The sequence below is a fragment of the Hyla sarda genome, chromosome 7, assembly GCF_029499605.1.
Source record: "Hyla sarda isolate aHylSar1 chromosome 7, aHylSar1.hap1, whole genome shotgun sequence".
NCBI classification, from domain to species: domain Eukaryota; kingdom Metazoa; phylum Chordata; class Amphibia; order Anura; family Hylidae; genus Hyla; species Hyla sarda.
In genome coordinates, this window is record NC_079195.1 from 134,048,602 (window position 1) to 134,075,843 (window position 27,242).

Sequence of the window (27,242 nt, forward strand, 5' to 3'; positions counted from 1 at the left end):
GTACCTGTAGATGTGACAGGTGTTTGCGTGACCATCGTGCCTGTAAATGTGGCAGGTCTTTACTTACCCTTCGTGCCTGTAGGTGTGACAGGTCTTTGAGAAACCATTGCGCCTGTAGACGTGACAGGTCTTAGCATAACCATAATTTTTTTTAAGAAGCTATTACTTTATGACCTATTGCAGGAACAATAACTATGCAGTGTATCCCTCTGCAGACGAGGCAAGTAAAACGGATATACAACCACCTTTGTGTTGTGATGTTGTTGCTCTGAAGATGAGTCAGTAACATCTATGCAGTGTACCCCCCTGCAGATGTGGCAGGTATGACGGGTATACAACCACCTATGTGTCGTTATGATTATTGCTCTGAAGTTGTGTCAGTTACAACCACTTACGTAGTGCTTCCCCACTGCCTAGTTGTTGTCACTGACACGTCTTCAGTGCAACAACATCACAACACATCTGTGGCAGGTATGATGGGTACACAACCATCCACAGTATGTGTCATGATGTTGTTGCACTGAATGAAGACGCGTCAGTAACAACAACTAGGCAGTATAATCCCCTGCAGACGTGGCAGGTATGACGGGTAAACCACCGCTTATGTGTTAGGATGTTATCATGCAAAAACAAACATAAAAATAAACATGTTATCAGCAATAACTAAGTGCATACCCTTGGACAAAGGGGTTTGAAGGTAGAGGCTAAGTGTAAGAAATCAAGATACAGATGCTAAAATATGACCGTAATGCTGACTTGGTAACTAAAATGTGAAATACTAATAATAACTTGTGTGACTTATCAGCTGCAGGAACGAATGACTGGAATATAAGCTGTAGTAACATATGCATGTAATATAGCATATTAATAGAACATATGCGTTATGAAACTAACATATACGCTGTATGTGGGCTATAGTAATGTGAGCATTGTATCAACGCTATGTGAGGTAAAATGGTAAGGGCTATCTTACATATGCATGCATATACACTGCTCAAAAAAATAAAGGGAATACTAAGATAATAAATCCTAGATCTGAATGAATAAACTAATTGTATGAAATATTTTCGTCTTTACATAGTTGAATGTGCTGACAACAAAATCACACAAAAATTATCATTGGAAATCAAATTTATTAACCCTTGGAGGCCTGGATATGGATTCACACTCAAAATCAAAATGGAAAATCATAATATAGGCTGATCCAACTTTGATATAATGTCCTTAAAACAAGTCAAAATGAGGCTCAGTAGTGGGTGTGGCCTCCAAGTGCCCGTATGACCTCCCTACAATGCCTGGGCATGCTTTTGATGAGATGGTCTCCTGAGGGATGTCCTCCCAGACCTGGAATAAAGCATTCTCCAACTCCTGGACAGCTTGTGGTGTAACGTGGCATCAGATTCAGGTCTAGGGAACGGGCAGGCCAGTCCTGACATCAATGCCTTCCTCTTGCAGGAACTGCTGACACACTCCAGCCACATGAGGTTTAGCATTGTCTTACATTAGGAGCAATCCAGGGTCAACCACACCAGCATATTGTCTCACAATGGGTCTGAGGATCACATCTCGGCATGTAATCGCAGTCAGGCTACCTCTGGCAAGCACATGGAGGGCTGTGCAGCCCCCCAAAGAAATGCCACCCCACACCATTACTGACCCACCACCAAACCGTTTATGCTGGAGGATGTTGCAGGCAGCAGAATGTTCTCCACGGTGTCTCCAGACACTTTTGTCACATGTGCTCAGTATGAACCTGCCTTCATCTGTGAAGAGCACAGGGCACCAGTGGCGAATTTGCCAATCTTGGTGTTCTCTGGCAAATGCCAAACGTCCTGCACGGTGTTGGGCTGTAAGCACAACCCCCACCTGTGGATGTCGGGCCCTCATACCACCCTCATGGAGTCTGTTTCTGAGTGGACAGATGCACATTTGTGGCCTGCTGAAGGTCATTTGGCAGGGCTCTGGCAGTGCTCCTCCTGCTCCCCCTTGCACAATGGCAGAGGTAGCGGTCCTGCTGCTGGGTTGTTGCCCCCCTACGGCCTCTCCTGATGTACTTGCCTGTCGCCTGGTAATGCCTCCATGCTCTGGACACTACACTGACAGACACAGCAAACCTTCTTGCCACAGCTCCCATTGATGTACCATCCTGGATGAGCTGCAATTCCTGAGCCACTGGGTTGTAGACTCCGTCGCATGCTTCCACTAGAGTGAAAGCACCGCCAGCATTCAAAAGTGACCAAAACATCAGCCAGGAAGCATAGGAACTGAGAAGTGGTCTGTGGTCACCACCTGCAGAATCACTCCTTTATTGGAGGTGTCTTGCTAATTGCCTATAATTTCCACCTGTTGTCTGTTCCATGTGCACAGCAGCATGTGAAACTGATTGTCAATCAGTGTTGCTTCCTGAGTGGACAGTGTGATTTCACAGAAGTGTGATTGACTTGGAGTTATATTGTGTTGTTTAAGTGTTCCCTTTATTTTTTGAGCAGTGTACTAATTTATGGCAGCGTGCGCGCAGTAATAAAAGTTACATGTGCAATGCATAACTATATATGGCGTGTACAGTATGGGTTTCTATATGAATGCATTTTGTGAACTCTAAAGCAGTAATCCTAGTATCAAATCTAAAATACTTCATCGTACCGTAAGCACATTACAAGTACAACCATATGGTAGCACATGCATGACACCACTGTATCATTACATATGGATGATGCAAGCATACGGCAATGTGGGCATAGTACAAACTCAGTCATGGTGTAAACTCTATCAAGGCGTATACCAAATTAAAGCTGTGTCATGAGGTATCTATGGTGAAACAGTCGCAATATATGCCTGGTCCAAACTCAAACATGTCGTGTGCATAGACCAACTCTCTGTAGAATATTTGTGGTGGAGAATGAAGTAACTTATGCAATGAAATGAACGCTTATGGGAACAGATGCACAATGTGAAAGTAAGCTTTTATAATAACTAATCTCTTTTTTTTAATTATATGTACAGCACAGTAAAATGCTATGAAGCATACACAGTATATATGCTATGGAAGTAGGCACCATATAAAGCTAAGAAGGTATACACAGCATGTATCATATGACTGTATGTTATGAAAATATGCAAAAAATTATCAAAGTATTCATAATATACATTCTACTTAGTCTGTGCAGCAGAGCTGCAGATGTACAGTATATGCAGTGTGAATGCTACAAACGTCTAAAGTATAAACTAAAACTTACACCCAGTCTAAACAATGATGTCTGCACCATATGAATTATACAAGTATACAGAGTATGCTGTTGCAAACGTATAGTCAGTACAATACTATGCATGGTATGAATGCTATGAATGTGTGGACAGTATAACTGTACAGTATAGATGCACAGTATAAATACTATGAATGTAAATGTGATAAATTATATGAATTAATGCAATGTATAAATACTATGGATGAATGCGGTATAACGCTATGAATTACTGCATAGCATGAATTCTATGAGTGACACAGTATAAATACATAGTATAAATGCTATGAGTGACTGCACGATATAGAAGCTATGAGTTACTGCACAGTACAAATGCTATGAGTAGCTGCACTGTATAGATGCAATGTATGATGCTATAAATTATGCACGGTATAAAAATTGCTGTGAGCGAATGAACACTATAAATAAACCATATAACGCTATAAATAAATGCATGGTAAAGCACGGTATAAATGCTAAGAATGGAAGCACAATATGAACGCTATGAATGAACGCACGATTTAGATGAACATTATAGGGTTCAGAATGAATGTAGGGTGTAAATATTATGAGGGAATGAACGGTATGAATGAAAACTTCAATGCAATGAATGAATGCACAGTACAATGCATAAGGTATAATAGTAACGAAAAATGCAAAGTATGAATGCAGTGATTGAATGCACGACTCAATGCTATGTCTGCACATTATCAAAGCTATGCACATATACATGGTAAATGTACGCAGAAAACTCTTGCCACAGAAACAGACTGTATGAGTGAAACATATCTATGTTATACCGGCTGCAGCATTATTTACCGTTGCAGACATGCAATATCCCCAACAAATAGCTGAACTTCAGGAGCTGTCAACTCTGGAGCCGTCAACCATAACCAGTACCACGCTCACTGCCCTCAAAACCCCCCCTTTTCTGTGCCCCCTTCCCGTATAACCAATATCAGCCTCTAGAGATGAGCAAAACGAATGGGATGAAGTTGAATCTGTTCCGAATTTCATGAAAAACTTGATTCGGACCGATTCTGGACTTCAACTCGATTAGAAATAACCAATTTCTTCATTAGCGACTCCCCTACGATCATCCTGTATAATGTATTGATGCGAGCGGCTTTCTCCCGCAATAGGATGAAAAGCATCGGGTTTCAGGAGTGACACCTGCTGTGATCTGTCCTCAACTGTAGGTACTACTGCTCCCAACATGGAGCACACTCTGCTCCCAACATGGATCACAGCCTAACTCTTACCAGCCATTGGAAAACTCCAGGGAAGCAATGGACCAAAAATTGAACACCACCTATTCATACGAAAAAGTGTTGGCTATGGGTTCAGGCCTCATGGCTAAATTTCACTCACGCTGGGGCCTATGGCGTTCCTCCCCTCTCTGCAAAGACATTTAACAGTCACACTTCTCGCTTGCACTGATGGTCCATCTTGTTTAGTTTAAACCTCGGTCATAATACCAACGACATACACAAAGACCTTCTACGGCTTCCTAACCTGCTCCTTGGGAGCCTATGCATACTGTTGTCCGACTTTCACAGGGTAACACAGAATGGTCCAATCCAATATTCCTGTTCCCTGCATTAGGACATTTTCTATAGTTCTGCCTATACCAGGAGATCACCTCCTGGTTATATGTCATTGTGTGGTCTCTGGTTGTATAGTTAATAGTTGCTTTCCTCCTTTCCTCCTTATTGTTTATGGAAATTGATATTCCCATTGATGTACGCGCAAATTATCTTCTCATTTTAGACAGCTGCGTCTGTCATTGAGTTGCACACCTGCCTCACTGTGTTTAAAAAGTTAATAAAAATCTATTGAAAGTAAGAGATAGATCGCAGCAGGTGTTACTTCTGACACCCGATGCGATCGTCCTGTATAATGTATAGATACAGGCGGCCGGCCGCTCTTCACTGGTCCCACTGTAGCATGAGCATATGCCGTATATATACCTATTATTCATATTTCCCGTAGAGAGCTGTGAGGGGCTGCAACCACCTGGCCAATCACAGCTCTCTGCAGGAAATATGAACAAGTGATGTGAATTCTATTCACATCACTGGCCTGCCGGAGTATAGTGCAGAGATGCCAGCGCAGGAGAAAGCCACTCCATCTCTGCAATAGAATGGACAATCACATCGGGTGTCAGGAGTGATACCTGCTGTGATGTCTATTAGTACAAGAATTACAGCTCCCATCATGGAACAGTCTGTTCCATGCTGGGAGTAGTAGTACTACCTAAAACATGTAAAAAATAGAGAAAAAAAAGTGAAACACACACACACACACTTTATTAAACACAATATTAAAATACGTTAGTAGTAAAAAATTAATTATAAAAAATATATAATTTAAATGGCACCTTTCTACATTTGTATCATTGTCAGCTACATTATTAGGTCCTGTTTAAAAATTAATAATATATTCTTTTATTGTCTTTCAATTTTCGGGAGCAGGCAGGGATCAGAAAAGTTACGTTATGCGCTCTGTCCACACATGTTGGCCGTGAGTGCATGGTCCCGTTACCTGCTCCTGCCGGCGGGGCTTGGACTCGTATCCCTGGATGCGCCCGCATGTGAGCCACAGTCTGTCACTCATCTGGTGCTTCTCCTGCCCCAGCCTCTGCCTCTCTGCTCCGACATGCGCGTCCCTGTCCTTTAGGGCGCGTGCGCGCCAAAGCTTTAAGATTTAGAGGGCCAGTACGCTCATTAGTGTCATTCAACTGTAGCTCATTGATAAATTCCTCCACCCTCCTCACTTCCCTGCCGGATCTTTGTTGCCTTGAACCTGAGAGAAAGCATTCCTGTTATTGCCTTTCTGTGTATTTGATCCTTTTGCTTTGTGGCCTGACCTTGCTCCTCTGCCGCCTGCCTACTGACCTCCTGCTACATCCTGACTATGCTACTGTGCCGCCTGCCCTGACCTTCTGCTATCCTGACTTCGAGCTGCCTTATCCCTCCTGTGCCTCGCATCTCCTCAGCCGCCTGTGTGGTTGAGCCATGCCAGGGGTAGCGACCTGGGTTCCGCCTGAAGCAGAAAGTCCAACTCGCTTTTCGGCGGGCTCTGGTGAAAACCAGTGGCACCTTAGACTCCGCTCCCTGGTATGGTCCAAGTCATCTACCACACAGGTCCAGCGGATCCACTACCATCAGTGTTCAAGTCTTCTGAAACGTGTGTTTTACAACAAAATTAAGCGCTCAATACTAAGAATGAATGAGGAGTGCATTTCATTTTTTTTTTTTTTAGTTTTCATTCTAAATCATAATTTTTTTTATTTTCACTTTACTTTTTTAGCCCTCTTTTTAATTTTGAGCGCTAAATATTCTGGTCCCTGCCTGCTCCCGAAAATTGAAAGACAAAAATAAAAGCTTAATGTTAATTTTTAAACAGGGATCAATTTATGTGGGCGGGCAGAGACCTAAAAATGTAGCCGACAATAATAAAAATGTAGAAAGGGGCCAATGTAAAAATAATATATATTTTTTTATAATTAATGTTTAAATTTTTTTTTTATTACTAATGTATTTTAATGTTGTGTTTAATAAAGTGTGTGTGTGTGTTTCACTTTTTTTAAAAAATTTTTTAGGTAATACTACTACTCCCAGCATGGAACAGACTGTTCTATGATGGGAGCTGTAGTACCTGTACTAACAGACAGATCACAGCTGGTGTCACTTCTGACACCTGATGCGATTGTTGTTCCTATTGCAGAGATGGAGCGGCTTTCTCCTGCGCTCGTATCTCTGCACTATACTCCAGCCAGCCAGTGATGTAAATAGAATTCACATCACTTATTCATATTTTCCGCAGAGAGCTTTGATTGGCCAAATGGTTCCAGCCACTCACAGCTCTCTGCAGGAAATATGAATAATATGTATATACGGCATATACCCATACTACAGTGGGACCAGAGAAGTGCAGCCGGCTGCATCTATGCATTATACAGGATGATCGCATCAGGTGTCAGAAGTGACACTCGCTGCGATCTGTCTATTAATGCAGGTACTACAGCTCCCAGCATGGAGCATAGTGTGCTCCATGTTGGGAGCAGAAGTACCTGTAGTTTAGGACAGATCACAGCAGGTATCACTCCTGACACCCGATGTGATCGTCATATCTATTGCAGAGATGGAGCGGCTTTCTCCTGCGCTCGCATCACTGCACTATGCTCTGGCTGGCCAGTGATGTGAAAAGAATTCATATTTCCCGCAGAGAGCTGTGATTGGCCAGATGGTTCCAACCCTTCACAGTTCTCTGCGGGAAAGATGAATAATAGGTATATATACGGCATATACTCATACTACAGTGGGACCACAGAACAGCGGCCAGCCGCCTGCATCTATACATTATACAGGACGATCGCATTGGGTGTCAGAAGTGACACTCGCTGCGATCTGTATATTAATGCTGGTACTTCAGCTCCCAGCATGGGAGCAGTAGTACCTGCAGTTTAGGACAGATCACAATGGGTGTTACTTCTGACACCCGATGCGTTCGTCCTATCTAGTTGAGAGAAAGCCGCCCGGATCTATACATACGATCTATACAAGACGGGGGGATTGGGTCGGAAGAGTCACATGATCCATGAATCTGAGTACATAAGAATATTAGATGCTGCCGCCATCTTAAGAAAGGGCAAAAAAGAGGGCAGAGATTGTAAGTGAAGTTATAGTGTGTAGGCATACCTATGAGTACTAAAAGGGCATATATGAAATAATGTTGGACCCGCATGGTACAGCCATATATCGGACTCATCTCAGTAAAACAGTCATACAGAACTTCAATTCCCGACATCCGATGGAACCACAACTCCCAGCACAACCTGGCATCTATAACAAGGCAGTATTGTGTCACCCTATGTCCGTCGCACGGTCAACTTAATGTACCTCGGAGTGTTCATCAGGGTGGGAGAGGGCAAGCGACATACATTCAAATGCAAGCGGTGCCCTTGTGGTGACAAAAATTATCTGATGGTAAGGTATGCCTTTTACATTTTATTGTAATAGTATAGTAATACAAGAATACATATAAACACAAAGTGGGACAGTCACACTGGCCTCCAGTCAGAAACTTGATAAAGTAAAATGTAATAAACTAGAATTAATACAATTCATAGGTTGATAGCCGGACACTCCTCTCCATCTCTGTAAAAAAAGAAAAGGAAAAAATACCAATTAGAATAAATAACAATGAAAAATGTCACAATGTACTGATCATATTTAAGCAACAGTAAATCTCAAGACAGGATGGGATCTTTTGCATAATAAATCTGAGGAAAGACAGTGTAATCTACATTGAGCCCATTTGGACGTGGAGACTGGAGTTTGGATATCCATTAGTGCCCATGGCCGTGCCCAAGGTCTGCAGGTAATAAACATTGTTTAACAAAAAATAATTGTTGTGTAAAACCAAGTTTAACAAAGTAATAACAAAATCCACCTTATTAGGTGGAAAAAACATGTGATGGTGGACCTGACAGCCTCCACACTTCCATCATGAGGGATGGAGGTGTAGAGGCTAGCCACATCTATGTGTCCCACCACTCCAGCTCTTTGCTCTTTGAGATACATAGACAATATTTTTTTATTTGGACTGGCTCTGATTCTGAGTTACAAGACTTTTTACTTTACCTTAACCTCAATTACTCCCAATATTTAATTTATACTTACATCATCTACCAACAGTTTGCAGTTTCTGGATACTGGTGTTCACATTAGAGATGGTAAATTGGTCATGGGTTTATATGTGAAATTTTTTATTACATTTTACCAGCTGTCATCCTCGGCCAATGGTGCACTCACCTGTTAGCCAAATGATGAGGGCGAAGCGCATCATCTCCGAGGATGAAAGACTGGAACCTGCACTTAACAAGATGATTGAGAATTTTCGTATTAGGGGCTATCCTATGACCTTATTGCAAGAGAGTAAAGCTAAGGTTCTGACATTGTGCAAAATGATCCCATCCTGTCTTGAGATTTACTGTTGCTTAAAATATGATCAGTTCATTGACCTTTTTATTTTTATTGTTTCTAATTAGTATTTTTTCCTTTTCTTTTTTTACAGAGATGGAGAGGAGCGTCCTGCTATCAACTCCCACCTATGAATTGTATTAATTCTAGTCTATTACATTTTACTTACTCCGGGTTCTGACTGGAGGCCAGTGTGACTGTCCACTTTGTGTTTATATGTATTTTTGTATTACTATACTATTACAATAAAATGTGAAAGGCATACCTTACCATCAGATTATTTTTGCCACCACAAGGACACCACTTGTATTTGTATGTATGTCCCTGTTGCACTTCTTTTTTTTTTGTCCCAGGTTTTGTGCCCTCTCCCACCCTGATGACCACTCCGAGGTACATTAAGTTGACCCTGTGAGGGACATAGGGTGACACAATACTGCCATGTTATAGATGCCAGGTTGTGCTGGGAGTTGTGGTTCCACGGGATGCTGGGAATTGAAGTGCTCTATGACAGTTTTACTGAGATGGCTGTACCATGCGGGCCCAACATTATTTCATAAATGCCCTTTTACTACTCATAGGTACTGTATGCCTATACACTTCACATGCAATCTCTGCCCTCTTTTTTGCAGTTTCTTAAGATGGCGGCAGCATCTAATATTCTTATGTGCGCAGATTCATGGATCATGTGACTGTTCCGACCCACATGACCCTGATGTGGCACACTTCTACTGGCCTCTATTCAGCTCCAGAAGCATGTCAGACAGTGCGCTATGTTATGTGTTTACACTAACCCTACTGATAGGTGAGTGATGCCGGACCTGCCTACCTCCTTTGCCCTGCAATTATAACTAATTATGTCACACATGATTCACAATGACATTGTTAATGTATTATTATACATTTTTTATATCTAACACTATCACACTTTAGCCACATTGGCAATATGCATATGTGTAGTTATGATGCATTGTATACTTGTATTTCTTCTATGTTTACTTATGTGAAACTGCACTTTTGTCTCTAATTGGCTACAACTAATGATGTATTCACCTATGGTCACTGTTCACTTGTGCTTGAAAAAGGCTGGATAGGTGGCTGAAACATGCCTTTGGAATGGAATAAAATCATTTGAAACTTAATTTTTGTGTGCTGCAGTCAACTTTTTTTTTTTGTGAATAGCTGTGGCCCCTTGACCTGGGCTTTTTTGCTGTTCTGCCCCAAACTACACATTTATATTTAGGTGCGAGGTGACGCTCAACCTGGACTTTTTTACATTGTTGTAAAAGGCATTTTTTATTATATTGTGAAAAGGCATCGTGGTGGATGGGCAATATGTGTCACCAAGGCTCCTGGCTTTGGTGAAGTAAGAGCCGGTATTATTCAGTGTTTGTGCTGCGATGCAGTCTGACACTGTGGTCGTAGTATGGCTGGAAGGCCAATCCGGGATGGCTCTTATTGGGAATGACCAATACAGGGTAAGGGTCATTCCCCCCAATCCAGGCCGCCTTTTTTTGGCCTTAAAGGCAGCCTGTTTCATTAGCTGAGGGGGATTTGCTAGTTGCAGTGGAGTTCTTCCCTGTGTTTGCTCCAAAGTTGGAAGCTGGTGAACAGTCTGCCTAGAGGCCTGGAAATAACTTGCGTGATGTCGCATGGCATGGATCCAGGAATGAACAAACACCTAAGGAATACAGGTGGACTTTTGTTAAGTTTTCCTTGGTTCTGCATTTAAAGACTGTTTGCTGTGTGCCAAGTGTGAATAAAACACTGAACTTTGATTTGAAAAGTACTGTTTCCTTGCCTCTATACTGCAACCGCACCTATTTGTAAGAGTGAGTCATCATATTTGGTGGAGGATGTGGTCAATGCAGTGAGGTCAGCAATTGTGCTGCAGCACACTGTTGTCAAGAGCTGAGCTTGAAATAACCCATTGGAGTTAAGTGTTCCAGTGACCGGAGTGTTGCAAAATGGAGGCCGTTATAAAAGGACTCATGGAGGCCAACAAGCACCAGCAGGAAACCAACCAGCTGTTACTGCAGCATGTAAGGCGCTACAAATGGCAGTGATGACCTGGAATGCCCCTGACACCCGGAAAGCTGTACAGTTGACAATCCCCAAGATGACCCCCTTGGATGACGATGAGATCTACCTGGCGGTCTTCGAGAAAGTCGAGGTCATCGCTCAGTTCCTGTTGGCCTACTTCGACTTGCCCAAAGACCAGGCTGTTGACTACGAGGTTGTCAAAGGTGAGATCTTGGCAAGACTGGGGGTGAATGAGTTGGTCCGGGCCCAGACGGTTTATCAGTGGGAATACACTGAGCCTGCTAGGCCACAGTATTACAATGGCTACAGCCAGAGGTGCTAAGTCCCCACGCTATTCTAGACCGTCTCCTTGCTGATGTATTCTGGAGGGCTTTGCCACATTCCCCCCAAAGCTGGATTGGCCAGGTAACCCCTGACAAAGCCCTTGGGATGGTGGACCTGGTGGAGAAGTTTGAGGCCACCATGAAACTGCGAGAGGGGACAGTGAAACCCAGGAGGTCCCCACCCTTGCCCAGGTGGCTAGAAAGCCCTAAAAGTTCCCGGGAGGTGTTTCCCAAAGGCCCGGCTTTTTTTGTTTTGTTTTGGGAATGTCAACAACGGGGACATGTTAGGGCTAATTGTCCCCAGCGGGAAGAACTTATGGACACCAACTATGCACTCCACCCGTCCCTGTATGCCCAGAGACTGTGTGCCACAGGTGTTCCCAGGGCAACGGACTCTGATCATCTCTGCTAGGTAAGGGTGGAAAATACTGTTGTGGTGGCCTTGATTGATTCAGGTAGCATAGTGAGGTCCAACCTGGTGCCACCCACTGAGTACATGGGGCGACAGGCTGGAGTACCGTGCATACACGAGGACTTAAAAGACTATCCAACTGCCTTGGTGCTTGGCTCATGAGGTGGCCGTTGCCATGAAGTTGCCGTATGAGTTAATAGTTGGGAGATACTTTTCAGGGTTTGTCTCTGTGGCCCCAGACAAGAGTTCCCCAGACCTGCGAGGCAGGGGTGTCCCCAATAGACTGGCCCTACTCAGGGGTGACCCCAGAACCATGGGAACCCGAGTCAGAAACAACGGCAGTTAGGGTGGAGGAGGGGGAGGTGTTGTCTCCACTGAGGGTAATGGTAGGAGATGTGGAGGATCTGCCATCAGGGCCAGAGTTGGCAGACCTTAATGTTACAGGAGAAAATTTTGGTACAGCACAGCACCAGGACCCGACTCTATCTTGGGCCTGGGAAAATGTTTTAATTGTTGAAGGTGCACCACAACAACAGGGAGCTGAGACTGTTTTGTGATCCACCAAGGGATGTTCTACCGGGTAAACCAAATTAGGGGTGAGAATGTGGAACAATTGCTGGTGCCTAAAGCATATCGGAGGCTGGTGTTAGAGTTAGCCCATCAGCATGTTCCAGGGGGGCCCAGTGTGTATAAAGAGGTCTAAAGGTATTGTGAATTTTGCCCAACCTGCCAAATCACTAGCCCCTAGCCACATTACCGTAGTCCCCTGCTCCCTCTTCCGATTATCGAGGTCCCATTTGAGCGGATCACTATGCATCTGGTTGGTCCATTGCCAAAATCCGCTAGGGGGCACCAACACATCCTGGTAGTCCTGGACTATGCGACTCGGTATCCCGAGATGCTGCCTCTGCGACATACCTCGGCCAAACTTATAGCTAAGGAGATAATGGAGTTCTTTTCCCGAGTGGGCTTACCTAAAGAGGAATTGACTGACCAGGTCACCCCATTTATGTCAAAAGTAATGAAAGAACTCAGTAAGTTACTGCAGGTGAAACAGCTACGGACCTCCGTCTACCACCCGCAGACGGATGGCCTGGTAGAAAGGTTTAACCAAACGTTAAAAAATATGTTGAAGCCGGTGGTAGCTAGAGATGGGAAAAATTTGGATCTTTTGCTGCCCTATCTCATGTTTGCAGTGCGAGAAGTGCCCCAGGCTTCTACTGGGTTCTCGAACTTTGAACTGCTATATGGCAGACATCCACATGGTCTGTTAGACACAGCTAAAGAGGCGTGGGAACAACAGCCCACGCCGCACAAAAGTGTAGTTGAGTATGTCACTCAGTTGCAGGAACGGATGGAAACAGTGTTGCCCTTGGTTAGGGAACATATGGAGGCAATTCAGCAAGCTTAAAGCTGAGTCTATAATCACCAGACATGGGTTCGGAATTTTAACTCGGGAGATCAGATTCTGGTTCTGGTACCAACAGTCGATAGTAAATTTCCGGCTAGGTGGCAGGGTCCCTATGAAGTGATCGAAAAGGTAGGGAAGGTGAGGTACAGGGTACACCAGCCCGGTCAAAGGAAGCCAGATCATGTGCACCATGTAAACTTGTTGAAACCTTGGAAAGACATGGAGACTAGTGTGGATGACAGCCCCCCTCAGGTTTGTTAGGGGTGGGATTTCCCATCCCTCAGTCTGGTGCAAGGGAAACAGTTGCCACAGTGAAAATTGCTGACAGCCTTTCCTCTGCACAGACTCAGAAGGCCAGGGAGTTTGTCAGTAGGAACACCGATGTGTTCTCAGACCTTCCTGGATGTACTTCTGTCATCCGCCATTGACATTGTCACTGAACTCCAGGTAAAAATACGGTTGAAACCATACCGGGTACCTGAGTCACGGCGACAAGCTATCTCGGAAGAAGTACAGCAGATGTTGAAACTGGATGTCATTGAGGAATCAAAGAGTGAGTGGGGCAGTACGATTGTCCTAATACCCAAGCCAAATGGGACTTTGCGGTTCTTTAACAATTTCCGCAAACTTAATGAGGTGTCCAAGTTTGATGCATATCCCATGCCCCGAGTTGACGAGCTTATTGAAAAGCTAGGACAGGCTCGGTAGTTTTCTGTTTTGGACCTCACCAAAGGGTACTTGCAGGTGCCCTTGACGGAGGCTGCCAAAGAGAAAACAGCCTTTGTCACACCAGAAGGTTTGTTTCAGTATAAGGTGTTACCCTTTGGTTTTCATGGTGCTCCTGCTACATTTCAAAGGTTAATGAATATTGTACTGCGGCTACATCTTCGGTATGCCTCAGCTTATCTGGATGATATCATCATTCACAGTACAGTCACCTTTCTAAAGTACAGGCAGTGGTAGACTCCCTTAGGAAGGCTGGGTTAACTGCTAACCCCAAAAAGTGTGCCATAGGATTGTAAGAGACCAAATACCTGGGGTACGTCATTGGGCATGGAGTTGTCAAACCCCAGGAAAACAAAATAGAGGCTATCCTAAACTGGATCCGACAGGTGAAGTCATTCCTAGGAATGGTGGATTAATACTGTATATGAGATCAATCCCCCATTTTGCTACAGTGGCTACGCTCTTATCAGACCTCCTGAAGGGACACAAGTCCGTCATGGTCCGTTGGAATGAACAGGCAGAGCAGACATTTTCCCAACTTCGAAAGGGAATTTGTGGTACAGACCGATGCTTCTGAGGTAGGTCTCGGTGCTGTACTCTCCTAGGAAGTCAACGGGGAAGAGAATCCTGTTGTCTTTCTTAGCCGAAAACTGACCCGGCAGAGACCAGGTATAGTATACTGGAGAGTGCCTGGCCATTAAGTGGGCACTCGACTCTCCGCTATTATCTGTTGGGCAGGAAGCTTCATCTTGTGATGCTTTATTTCCCCCTTAAGTGGATGTGCCAGGCCAAGGACAAAAATGCCAGGGTCACCAGGTGGTTTCTGTCACTACAGAATTTCAAGTTCTAGGTTGACCACAGAGCGGGTCGTTTGCTAGGCAACACTGATGCCCAATCGCGAGTCCACTGTTGCACAGGTTTTCACCCCCTTGGGCTTGAACAAAGGGGGGGGGGTATGTGATAAGGTGAAAGGCATTGTGGTGGATGGGCGATATGTGTCACCAAGGCTCCTGGCTTTGGTGAAGTAAGAGACAGTATTATTCAGTGTCTGTGCTGGCATGCAGTCTGACACTGTGGCCTTAGTATGGCTGGAAGGCAAATCCGGGACGGCTCTTACTGGGAATGATCAAGTGCAGGGTGGGGGTCATTCCCACAATCCAGGACTGTTTCACCAGCTGAGGGGGATTTGCTAGTTACAGCTCACATTCCCAGAGAGAGCTGAATATGGAGTTCTTCCCTGTGTTTGCTCCAAGGTTGGAAGCTGGTGAACAGTCTGCCTGGAGACCTGGAAAAGACTTGCTTGATGCCACATGGCATGGATTACGATGTGAACAAACACCTAAGGAATACAGGTGGACTTTTCATATGTTTTCCTTGGTTCTGCATTTAAAGACTGTTTGCTGTATGCCAAGAGTGAATAAAACACTGAACTTTCATTTTAAAGTACTGTTTCCTTGCCTCTACTCTGGAACCGCACCTATTTGCAAGAGCGAATCATCACAATATGTATGCAGCATAAAATTACTATTTGACAAAGCCCCATCCCACATGCTACTCTGCTCCTTTCTCACCCCCTCCCACCATGTAAGAAGATTTCCTGTCCTGGACAAAGGTCTTGGAGCCCGCCAGGATCTATAGAAAAAGGATACCTTACATGGTATGCATATGGCATGCCAGGGCTAAAAACACCTCCCTAGTGAGGGTAGGAACTTAAGTTAATTTCAATGGTGATATAAGCTTGAAGGAAATGCCAAATAAAGCAGAAGTATGAAGTACTTGAAACTGATATGGATCCATTTGATTTACTTTGGTGTATACATTCTGATAATGATTTGGCCGTGAGTAAGATATTTACTAGATCACTGATAAAATCCATATATTTTGTGCACTTATTGATCTTTTTTTTTTTTTTTAAGTAAATGGCTAAAATGGCCCTGCTGGATGCCCTCCTGCTGTATTCACTAATACTCTACATGATATTAGAGTTCAGTTGCGGATTATTAAATTTAAAAAGTCGACAGTTATTCGTAGGCATTTCCCCCACATTGTCCATGATGTTCGAACCCTGGGGCCGATTTCTTATTCTTAAACTGTCATTCCAAAAAGCTATTTGTCATTGCTAACATTTATTTTTTCAGCCAGAGTCAGGCGGAAATTTTTAGGTGCACCTTTTTTTAACCTGGAGTCCTTTGCATGTGGGGATGACAATTGCCCCATGGATACCTCTCTGGACATGTCCTCAGATAAATTGACTCTTGGTGGGTGATGTGGATGGAGTGAGTCAATATAGGGTTCAAATGCACGAAGGGCCCTCAATCCTTTCACCAGGGACTATACTGCACACAAGTCTTATCATGGGCTGGGTTAGATTTTAATCCCCCACTCCCATTTGGATAGCTCACCAGGGGAAGGTATTGAGCCTGTATTCTTTTATGACCATTCTATGATCTGGGTGTCATGCGTATAGGGAAAAGGGCTGTTCCAATGTATAGAAAGTTAATTGTATTCTTTCCATAAGGACTTTTGTTGTATTGTTCCATGTATCATTTGCACAAGATACAATTTATAACCCTCTATTAAAGGGGTTATCCAGGAATAAATAAAAAAAAAATAGATAATGTCTTTCAAAGACCACTCCCTGTCTTTCTCTAGTTTGGGTGTGTTTCTGCAGCTCAGTTCCATTGAAGTCAATGGAGCCAAGTTTTAAAACCCATCCCAAAGTGAAGACAAACAGGAAGTGGTCTTTCAAAGAAATGAGGCCTGAATAAGAAGAATAACCCCTTTACATGCACTAAAAAGGAGCATCTACAGAACACATATCTTTACCATCCTTAGATAAAGTTTACAGAGTTGGAAAACCTACTGTACAAAATAAAAGAACATAAGGCACTGTCTTAAGCCAAATGTATTGGAGGTATGCATTCTAGGGCAATATTTGGATAATAAATTAAACTTTATAAGATAGTTCTGTACAGTCTTACCAGTAGAAAATATGCAGACAGACTGGAAAGCTTCCATGTTTTAATTCAAAACTGCAATAGATAAGGCTGCATTCACACCACGATCTGACCTTCCGATGCACAGATCCGATTTCGAAAGCTTAAATCGCCTGAAATCGTATCTGTGCATGGATAGGTATGGACAGATACAGAGCCATGAACTATTATGGGGCTGCGGACCCGATTGTAGTCAGCTAGTGATTACAATCTGGTCATTTTCTCAGGGGATCCGAATTTTGACTCGGACTGAAAATCGCGGCAGACCACGATGGCAGACCTCATAGTCACTAGCTGACTACGATTGGGTCTGCAGCCCGATAATAGTTAATGGCTCTGTATCTGTCCGTACCTATCCATGCACAGATACGATTTCAGGCGATTTGAGCTTTTTAAATTGTATCTGTGCATAAGAAGGTCAGAATATTGTGTGAATACAGCCTAATGCTATTTTCATTTTAAATTCATGAGCTATGTTATATCCTTTTTTCATAGGGAATTTCAAAACTTAAGAAAATAGATTTTGTTTCTGGTTTCTTATTAAGGTTTAGTTACTCAAGACAAGACAGCCACTCCAGGAAAACAAATGGATTTGAATTGGCAGTTCTATTCTCATTTTTCAGCACCAGGCTTCTCACTTCAAAGGCTTTAACCTGTGTGGCGGATTTAATCCTGCCTCCATCTGTGATTTAATAAATCTAATAACATTTTCTTTTATTTAAGCCATATTTTCAGTTGCTAAGTACATCTCTCTGGAAGTCTTGAGGATGACACAGGAGTGTATTCCGGATGCTAGGCTGTGGGACAGGAGCCATAATAGTAAAGACTAGCAGCCAAATATATCTGAACATAGAATTGTGGGAAGGAATTTTAATATTCTATAATGTGAAATGGTTTGTCTTGCTTAATTTACATAAATATATAAAGTTGCCCTTTTGGTACCTAAATTCAAATTAATTCAGGTTTTGTTTAGCTCCCATAAAATGTCTACTTTTTGACATATTTAACATATTTCTACCATACTGAAAATCTTAATGATATACATACCATAGAGTTAAAAATTACATTTACAAGATCAACTAGCATTTCATTGGACAGTTGTAGGGGCTCCTACTTCTTACAAATATTCCAAATGTATGTTAGTAAGAAGAAACTACTAGTTCTTAGTAAGAAGAGAATGAAACTTGACTGGCCTTTGTGTGCCACTTTCTTCCTGAGGGAGAGTAAAATTTGTTTTGCAGTTTTTCCGCCACTTGACTAGCTGGTGACGAATCATCCCAATAACAAAAAAGTCACTAACAAAAAAGATGTCTAGTAAAAGAATGATTGGACAAGGGTGGAGAAGAAGAAAGAACATGAAGGAAGCCGTCTGCACTTCAGCCTCAGGGTCCCTTGCTCATGGGATATAAGCAGAATCAATGTGGAAAAGGAAAAGCTCACGGGACATGGTAATGTATTTTAGTATGCTTTCTTCAGCTAGCAGTGGTGAACGTGTTGCAGCTCGTCTGAGCCTTTCTCAGCAGCTGATTACAAATAAAAGAAAGTAGAGTAACAAAACAGAAAAATGGTGTTATGTCCACAAAACATACAGTCAATTTCTGTTTTGATGACGTAACATTGATAGTACATTAGATAGACTCGGCACTCCTTTAAAAAATCTCACAGTATTCTGTGTTATCATGGAACATGGTTGGGTGAAGACGAACTCTTAAACCTTTTAGTATCCGTTGTACCCGGAGGTACTCTGTGAGTGTCACACAGGGGAGTTCTAAATTTGTGAGTTGTCTGGTCTCCTGTTCAAAATCACATGTTCTGTATTCATGTGCTGAGATAGATAGAAAGTCGCTTGATAATGTGGTTTTAGATAGTATATCTGCCATGTCTTTGGCGCTAAAGCAAAGGGTATTACTATTCATACCTCAGGAGTTGCACATATAGGGAATATCCAAGTAAAATTAATAATATAGCACTCTCTTGTATACAGGATGCTTGTGTAGGATCCCACTCCTCAATATATCCTATAGATAAACTCGGCAATCATGTGTAGTTAAGCAAGTGTACATTTATTCCGCATATTCAGCAATCCAACAGATAATAAGTATAACTTTTTGATCCACAAGAGGATCTTCATCAGATATTTGTAAGTTAGTCAAACATACAAACAAAATTACAAAATGACCAAAAATAATCAAATAATAAAGCATATTCGCATGTATGTGCCACAGGTGGCCAGGAATCTGGGGTACATGGAAAGGAGCGAGAAAAGCACCAAGTTGGGATATCTGTCTGCAAGACAGTCTGGTGATATAGATTCCTGTCCTCGGATGAGGCCCTTAAGGTAGCATATGGCCAAAGAGAAGGCAGCTATGCCATAAATAAAATAAACAATATACAATTGTGCTTAGTACAGGGTGTATAACACATGGATATTAGAGCAATTGAATACTGTAGAAATAGGATATGTATAGTCCACTGTCATAAGGTTATAAGAACCAATGGTATTAGGGAAACAGTAATATAAGGGTCATTACATATAAGACTGATGCAGAGATGTCTATTGTATCACAGCGTATTGCTTGTAGTCATATTGTATATTAGAGTAAAGACATATACCCTTACATGTTACACAGTAGAATCGGTATTGGGTATAGTAATAGTATAGTGGACACATATATCAAGACACTGTCATTAATAATCATATTACAAGATCCAATAATACAAAGTAGAATACAGAAAACATGATGTCCCAAGGAGAACCAGCCACAACAAGTAGGGAATCTGAAGTAGCATCAGAGTTAAGGCAAATGACATAAGTATACGAGGTCTGAAGCATAAAAACAGCATAATTATACTTACCTAGGATTGCTGCGGAGGCTGTTGCAGGAAGAACGGCCTAACGTTGTGAAGAAAGGGAGGTCTGTGCTGCGTTCAATGATCGCAATGTGAGTGGTGAGAGTAGGAAGATTCCGTTTATTAAGAGCATCCTGGACGGATGTGACGGGGACCCACTTCCGGTATGCCGCGCTCTTCATTCGGAGTGGGCCAGAGAGAGAGCGCATAATGCGCGTGCGCAAGTGTCAGAATCCAGTGGAACCCAAACTTGCGCTCCAGGGGATGTCACATGGGTAGATAGGAAATGCATAAGGGACTAAAGAGAATGAGAATGTATAACAGAGAAAGAGGAATATATAGAGCAAAAAGAAAATGATGAATATGAGAATATGGATGGATATTAGAAAATAAGAAGAGAAATATAAGAAAGATTTAAGGAAGCAAAATCAGAAGCTGGGTAGCATATAGCAGAATATGTTGCATGGGCAGTATATGGAAATGAGTGGGGAAGGAAGAGCATGTGTGTGGAGCTAACTGGTATTGGAATTTGAGAAAGGGGCAATATATTGGAATATATAGGGATGAATGTGCCATATATAAAGTTAGCTGGTCTAAGGATTAGGGCAATAGGTATAACATGGTGAGTAGATAAATATTACTGTACTATTGTATTGAACCATGAAATATAGAATATGGGGTCTAGTAATGAAATATGGGGTCTATAAATGAATGAGAGAATAGTAATGGGATGGATGTGAAAGCAGGGTGAGGTAAATAGAAGACTGGGAGAACAAATAGATGGGGGGGATGAACAGGGGGGAAAAAGGGGGAGAGAAGGAGAGAAGAGGATAGAAACAACAGGGAAGGCAAGAGGAAAACAAATAAAGAATACGTATAATGGATATGGTGATCTAACTAGTTGGTGATGGCCTCCACAGCAAATAAAGTAACCTAGGAACAGAAGAAAAACGTGTTAGAAAGGTATAAAGAAATACAATAATGGAAACTATGTCATATGTGTGATCTTCATTCTCTGTTCAGGCCATGGGGTTCTAATGTTTGGAGGGTGTGTATCCAGAAGGCTTCTTGTTTTTAAAGGATATTAATTCTGTCACCCCCTCTCCTGGGTTCTGGAACTTGTTCTAACACTTGAAAGTGTAATTGTGAATTGGAATGTCCTGCTGTGATGAAATGATTGGGAATTGGTAGTAGCATGTTTTTTTCTTCTGATCGTGGACTTGTGTTGAGAGATGCAGTCCCGGACATGCTGTGTGGTTTCTCCAACATATCCGAGACCGCATGGGCATTTGATTGTGTAGACCACATAGGACAAGTCACATGTGAAAAAACCTTTTATGAGATATGATTTACCTGTAAGTGGCAGATATACTTTATTACCTTTCGTGATACTATTGTACTGAACACAAAGGAGACATAGGAAAGTGCCTTTTTTGGGGGTACCAAAGGTGAATTGTATGGGATTGCGGGAGCCACCAATATCTGCTTTCACAAGTTTGTCTCAGAGGTTGGGGGGCCTTTTAAAGCATCGTAAGAAGGGTTCTTTGAACTCAGATACATTTGGGTGGGCTCTATAGAGTAAGGACCAGTGTTTCCGGAAAATTCCCTGAACCCTATAGGCGTATGGGTGAAAGGAATGCAAAAATGTGATGCGATTGGAGTTGGATCTCTTAGGTGTGTTTTCCCTTTCTCTAGAGCAGGATTTGAGGATGTGCTCTGGATGTCCCCATTCCCGGAATTTGTTAGACGTCTCTTCTAATCTCTTAGATCTGTTGGTCTCGTCAGTGACAATTCTCATTTTGAGAGATCGGTAGAGATTTGAGTGTGGCTTTAGAATGATAACTACTGAAGTGGAGAAGATTCTTCCGGTCAGTGGGTTTGGTGTAGAGATCAGTGGATAGGTAGCCAAGGTTGTCAATGTGTACTGTAGTGTCCAAAAAACTGACTGATGTCTTGCTGTAGGGATGGTAAACTGAAGTTCGGGCCATATGTTATTGATGTACTCATGGAGTTCCTGTAAGGAGTCGACAGGCCCCTCCCACATACAAAAATGTAATCGATGTAACGTTTCCAAATCTTGGCATGCTTACAAAAAATGGGGTTAGTATAGATGAAACGATCTTAAAAATCGGCCATGTACGTATTTGCATAGGGAGGGGCTACGTTCGACCCCATAGCGCTTCCTTGTGTCTGTTGGCAAAATGTATCCTGGAATATAAAATAATTATTGTGTAGTATGATTTCCAAGAGAGAACTGCATTTGTGTAGTAATCAAGTTATGGCAGAAAGACCCTTGTCATGTTTGATGGATGAATAAAGACTGTTGACATCAAAAGTGACAAGCAGAGTGTTAAGGGGTACCTGGTGGATGTTTCTGATGAGTTCGAGAAATGTGCTTGTGTCCAAAAGATGAGTGTCCAAATGATGTTGTGTTTCTAACTAAAGGGGTAATAACTTTTTTCAAGACAGATGGATAATGGGGATGGGATGGAGTTGGTTGATGCAACTATAGGCCTGCCAGGTGGTTTGTGTTGATTCTTGTGAATTTTTGGTAAAGTACACAGAACTGGAATGATGGGATTTTTATTAATGAATGAGAAATTCTTTGGTTATGGAGTTGATCACACCAGATTCCAAAAATCTGTCAATAGTGTTTGTAAGTGTCTCAGTGATACGGCTGGTAGGATCCCTGACCAACATTCTATATACATTCCGGTCGGATAGTTGTGACATAATTTCTGAGATATAATCTTGTTTGTCTTGAATTACAAGTGCACCCCCTTTATCTGCAGGTTTGATAATGATTGTGTCGTCATTTCTAAGGGATTGTAGTGCTTGGAAGTCTGTGGTACTGAGATTATTGCGAAAGTGAAAATGACCTTTCTCAATATCCACCCTGAATTTAGAGAGTCTTGACCAGGTTAACAAATGTTTCTAATGTGGGTAAACGTCTAGGTGGAGTGAATCTACTCAGGATCATAAGGCCAAGGTCCTTTAAATTAATGGGGCAAGGATGTGTCAATCTGTCCTCAAATGTGTGTTTGTCAAAAAATGCTTTTAACCGATATTTTTTGTAGGTCTAGATCCAGCTGGAAGAGGTCATATGGCTGTGAGGGACAAAAGGATAACCCTTTCTGCAGGACTTTAATCTAAGCTGGATCCAGATTTCTAGAGGACATGTTAACAACTACGTGGGATGTGGCTGGTTTCTTCTTACCTGGGATGTGGTTGCCACTTTGCTCTGTTGATGTCTCCTCCATTGACCAGACTGTACTGTACCTAATGTGGAGAACTATACTGCACCTAATGTTGGGAACTATACTGCACCTAATGTGGGGAGCTATACTGCACCTAATGTGGGGAACTATACTGCACCTAATGTGGGGAACTATACTGCACCTAATGTGGGGAACTATACTGCACCTAATGTGGGAAACTATACTGCACCTAATGTGGAGAACTATACTGCACCTAATGTGGGGGAACATACTGCACCTAATGTGGGGGAACTGTACTGCACCTAATGTGGAGGAACTATACTGCACCTAATGTGGAGGACTATACTGCCCCTAATGTGGAGAACTATACTGCACCTAATGTGGGGGACTATACAGCACCTAATGTGGGGAACTATACTGCACCTAATGTGGAGAACTATACTGCACCTAATGTGGGGAACTATACTGCACCTAATGTGGGGAGCTGTACTGCATCTAATGTGGGGAACTGTACTGCACCTAATGTGGGGGAACTGTACTGCCCCTAATGTGGGGGAACTATACTGCACCTAATGTGGGGGAACTATAATGCACCTAATGTGGGGGAACTATATGGCACCTAATGTGGGGAACTATATGGCACCTAATGTGGGGGAACTATACTGCACCTAATGTGGGGGAACTATATGACACCTAATGTGGGGAACTATATAGCACCTAACGTGGGGGAACTATACTGCACCTAATGTGGGGGAACTATACTGCACCTAATGTGGGGGAACTATACTGCATCTGATTAAGGGGGATATGGGACTGATTAAGGGGGCAGGGGAATGATTAAATATTAAAAAATATTATTTGTTACAAAGATTTTTTTCCTCTTTGTGTATGTTTATGGGATAATAGGGGGGCGCCACAAGGTTAGCTCACACAGGGCGCCTGAACACCTAAGGCCGACCCTGTGTGTAGGATCCCACTCCTCAATATATCCGATAGATAAACTCGGCAATCATGTGGGGAACTATACTGCACCTAATGTGGGGAACTATACTGCACCTAATGTGGGAAACTATACTGCACCTAATGTGGAGAACTATACTGCACCTAATGTGGGGGAACATACTGCACCTAATGTGGGGGAACTGTACTGCACCTAATGTGGAGGACTATACTGCACCTAATGTGGAGAACTATACTGCACCTAATGTGGGGGACTATACTGCACCTAATGTGGAGAACTATACTGCACCTAATGTGGGGAACTATACTGCACCTAATGTGGAGAACTATACTGCACCTAATGTGGGGAACTATACTGCACCTAATGTGGGGAACTGTACTGCACCTAATGTGGGGAACTGTACTGCACCTAATGTGGGGGAACTGTACTGCCCCTAATGTGGGGGAACTATACTGCACCTAGTGTGGGGAACTATAATGCACCTAATGTGGGGAACTATATGGCACCTAATGTGGGGGAACTATACTGCACCTAATGTGGGGGAACTATATGGCACCTAATGTGGGGAACTATATAGCACCTAACGTGGGGGAACTATACTGCACCTAATGTGGGGGAACTATACTGCACCTAATGTGGGGGAACTATACTGCATCTGATTAAGGGGGACATGGGACTGATTAAGGGGGCAGGGGAATGATTAAATATTAAAATATTTTTTTCCTCTTTGTGTATGTTTATGGGGTAATAGGGGGGTGCCACAAGGTTAGCTCACACAGGGCGCCTGAACACCTAAGGCCGACCCTGTGTGTAGGATCCCACTCCTCAATATATCCGATAGATAAACTCGGCAATCATGTGTAGTTAAGCAAGTGTAGATTTATTCCGCATATTCAGCAAACTAACAGATAATAAGTATGACGTTTCGACCCATAAGAGGCTCTTCATCAGATATCTGTAAGTTAGTCAAACATACAAACAATGAGACAAAATGACCAAAAATAATCAAATAATAAAGCATATTTGCATGCATGTGCCACAGATGGCCAGGAATCTGGGGTACATGGAAATAAGCGAGAAAAGCAACAAGTTGGAATATCTATGCGCAAGACAGTCTGGTGACATAGATTCCTGTCCTCGGATGAGGCTCTTAAGGCAGCGGCATACCAGAAGTGGGTCCCTGTCGCATCTGGCCGGGGCACTCTTAATAGACGGACCCTCCCTACTCTCGCCACTCATTCTCGCCACTCACTTACCTAAGATTGCACCAGCCTCTGGAGCAATCCTAGGTAAGTATAATTATGCTGTTTTTTATACTTTAGATCATTTGCCTTAACTCATGTCATGCCATTTGCCTCAACCTCTTGGGGACGCAGGGCGTATGCATACGCCCTGCAACCCTAATCCTTAAGGACTCATGGCATACCTGTACGCCCTGAGCATTTCCGGTCCCCGCTGCTCACCGAGCGGGAACCAGGATGCCTGCTAAAATCCTTCAGCAGGCATCCCGTGACAACGCCTGGGGGGGTCCTGAGACGCAAATCGCCAATCAATTCAGATCTGCGATTTGTGGCAATTCCGGGTCAATCGGGTCCTGGTGACTCGGAAAAAAAGGATGATAGGTGCCGTTCGAGATGGCATCTATCATCCCTTAGCAGCAGGAGTGATGTGGCACTGGTGCCGCCTCACGATTATCCTGATTCTTCGGCCGACGAATCAGGATGCCTGCTGGTTATCGGCTGGTTATCAGCTGACGAATCAGGATGCCTACTGTGGGTTTGTCCCTAACGGCACCCGCTCCGCCCTGTTTCGGAGGGAGAGAGCGGGTGCTGGAAGCCCTCACTTGAGGCTGGTGCCCCTGATCCCTGTCATCGGGGGCGGGATCAGGGCCCCAGCATCGGAGGCAGCAGCAAAGGCAGGCAGATCTTCACTGCGCAGCAGCAGGAGGTAAGGCTGGCCTCCTGCTATTAATAAGCAACAACTCCCAGCATGCACCCAAGGGCATGCTGGGACTTGTTGTTATGCAACAGCAGAAGGCACAACTACAACTCCCGTCATGCCCTTTTGGTAGTTTGTGCATGCTGGAGGCTGTAGTTATACAATAGCTGGAGGCACATTTTTGTGCCTCCAGCTGTTGCATAACTACAACCCCCAGTATGCACGGACAGCCAAAGGGAATGCTGGGAGCTGCAGTAGTGTGCCTCCAGCTGTTGCATAACTACAAGTCCCAGCATGCCCTTCGGCTGTATGTGGATGCTGAGAGTTGTAGTTTTGCAACAGCTGAAGGCACACTGGTTGCAAAACACTGAGTTTGTTACCTAACTGGTGTTTCACAACCAGTGTGCCTCCAGCTGTTGCAAACCACAACTTCCAGCATGAACTGATAGATCATACAGGCTGGAAATTGTAGTTTTACAACAGCTGGAGGCACACTGGTTGTGAAACACTGAGTTACGTAACAAACTCTCAGTGTTTTGCAACCAGTGTACCTCCAGCTGTTGCATAACTACAACCCCCAGCATGCACTACAGCGAAAGAGAATGCTGGGAGTTGTCGTTTTGCAACGGCTGGTGGTTTGCCCCCCCACCCCATTTGAATGTACAGGGTACATTCACACAGGCGGTTGTACAGTGAGTTTCTCGCTGTAAACCTCCACCTGTGTGAATGTACCCTAAAAACACTACACTACACTATACCAGCGCAAAATAAAAAGTAAAACACTACATATAAGATATACTCCCCCAATATGAAAATTTCAAAAATGAAAAACGTCTGGTGCATCACTGTTTCCAAAACGGAGCCTCCAGCTGTTGCAAAACAACAACTCCCAGTATTGCCGGGCAGCCATTGACTGTCCTGGCAGGCTGGGAGTTTTGCAACAGCTGGAGGCACCCTGGGAAAGGCTGCCGTATTGTAATTCATCCATCCGGGTCCGTCCCCATGAAAATCCCTAATGTAGGCCTCAAATGCGCATGACGATTTTTCACTTCGGAGCAATGTTGTATTTCAAGGCAACAATTTAGTGCCACAAATGGAGTATTTCCGTACTCGGGAGAAATTGCCTAAAATATTTTGG

The 27,242-nt window shown here is 43.3% G+C and overlaps 1 long non-coding RNA gene across 1 annotated transcript in view; it reads right to left on the bottom strand.

Moving 5' to 3' along the window:
• Nucleotides 1–8,247: 8,247 nt before the first annotated feature.
• LOC130282500 (uncharacterized) overlaps nucleotides 8,248–27,242 on the bottom strand; it is a 32,450-nt gene continuing 13,455 nt past the window's right edge. The window contains exons 2-3 of the long non-coding RNA XR_008846424.1: nucleotides 19,994–20,920; nucleotides 8,248–8,404 (exon numbers count right to left, since the gene is read on the bottom strand). This is a non-coding gene — a long non-coding RNA (uncharacterized LOC130282500). The remainder of the gene's footprint in view (nucleotides 8,405–19,993; nucleotides 20,921–27,242) is intronic.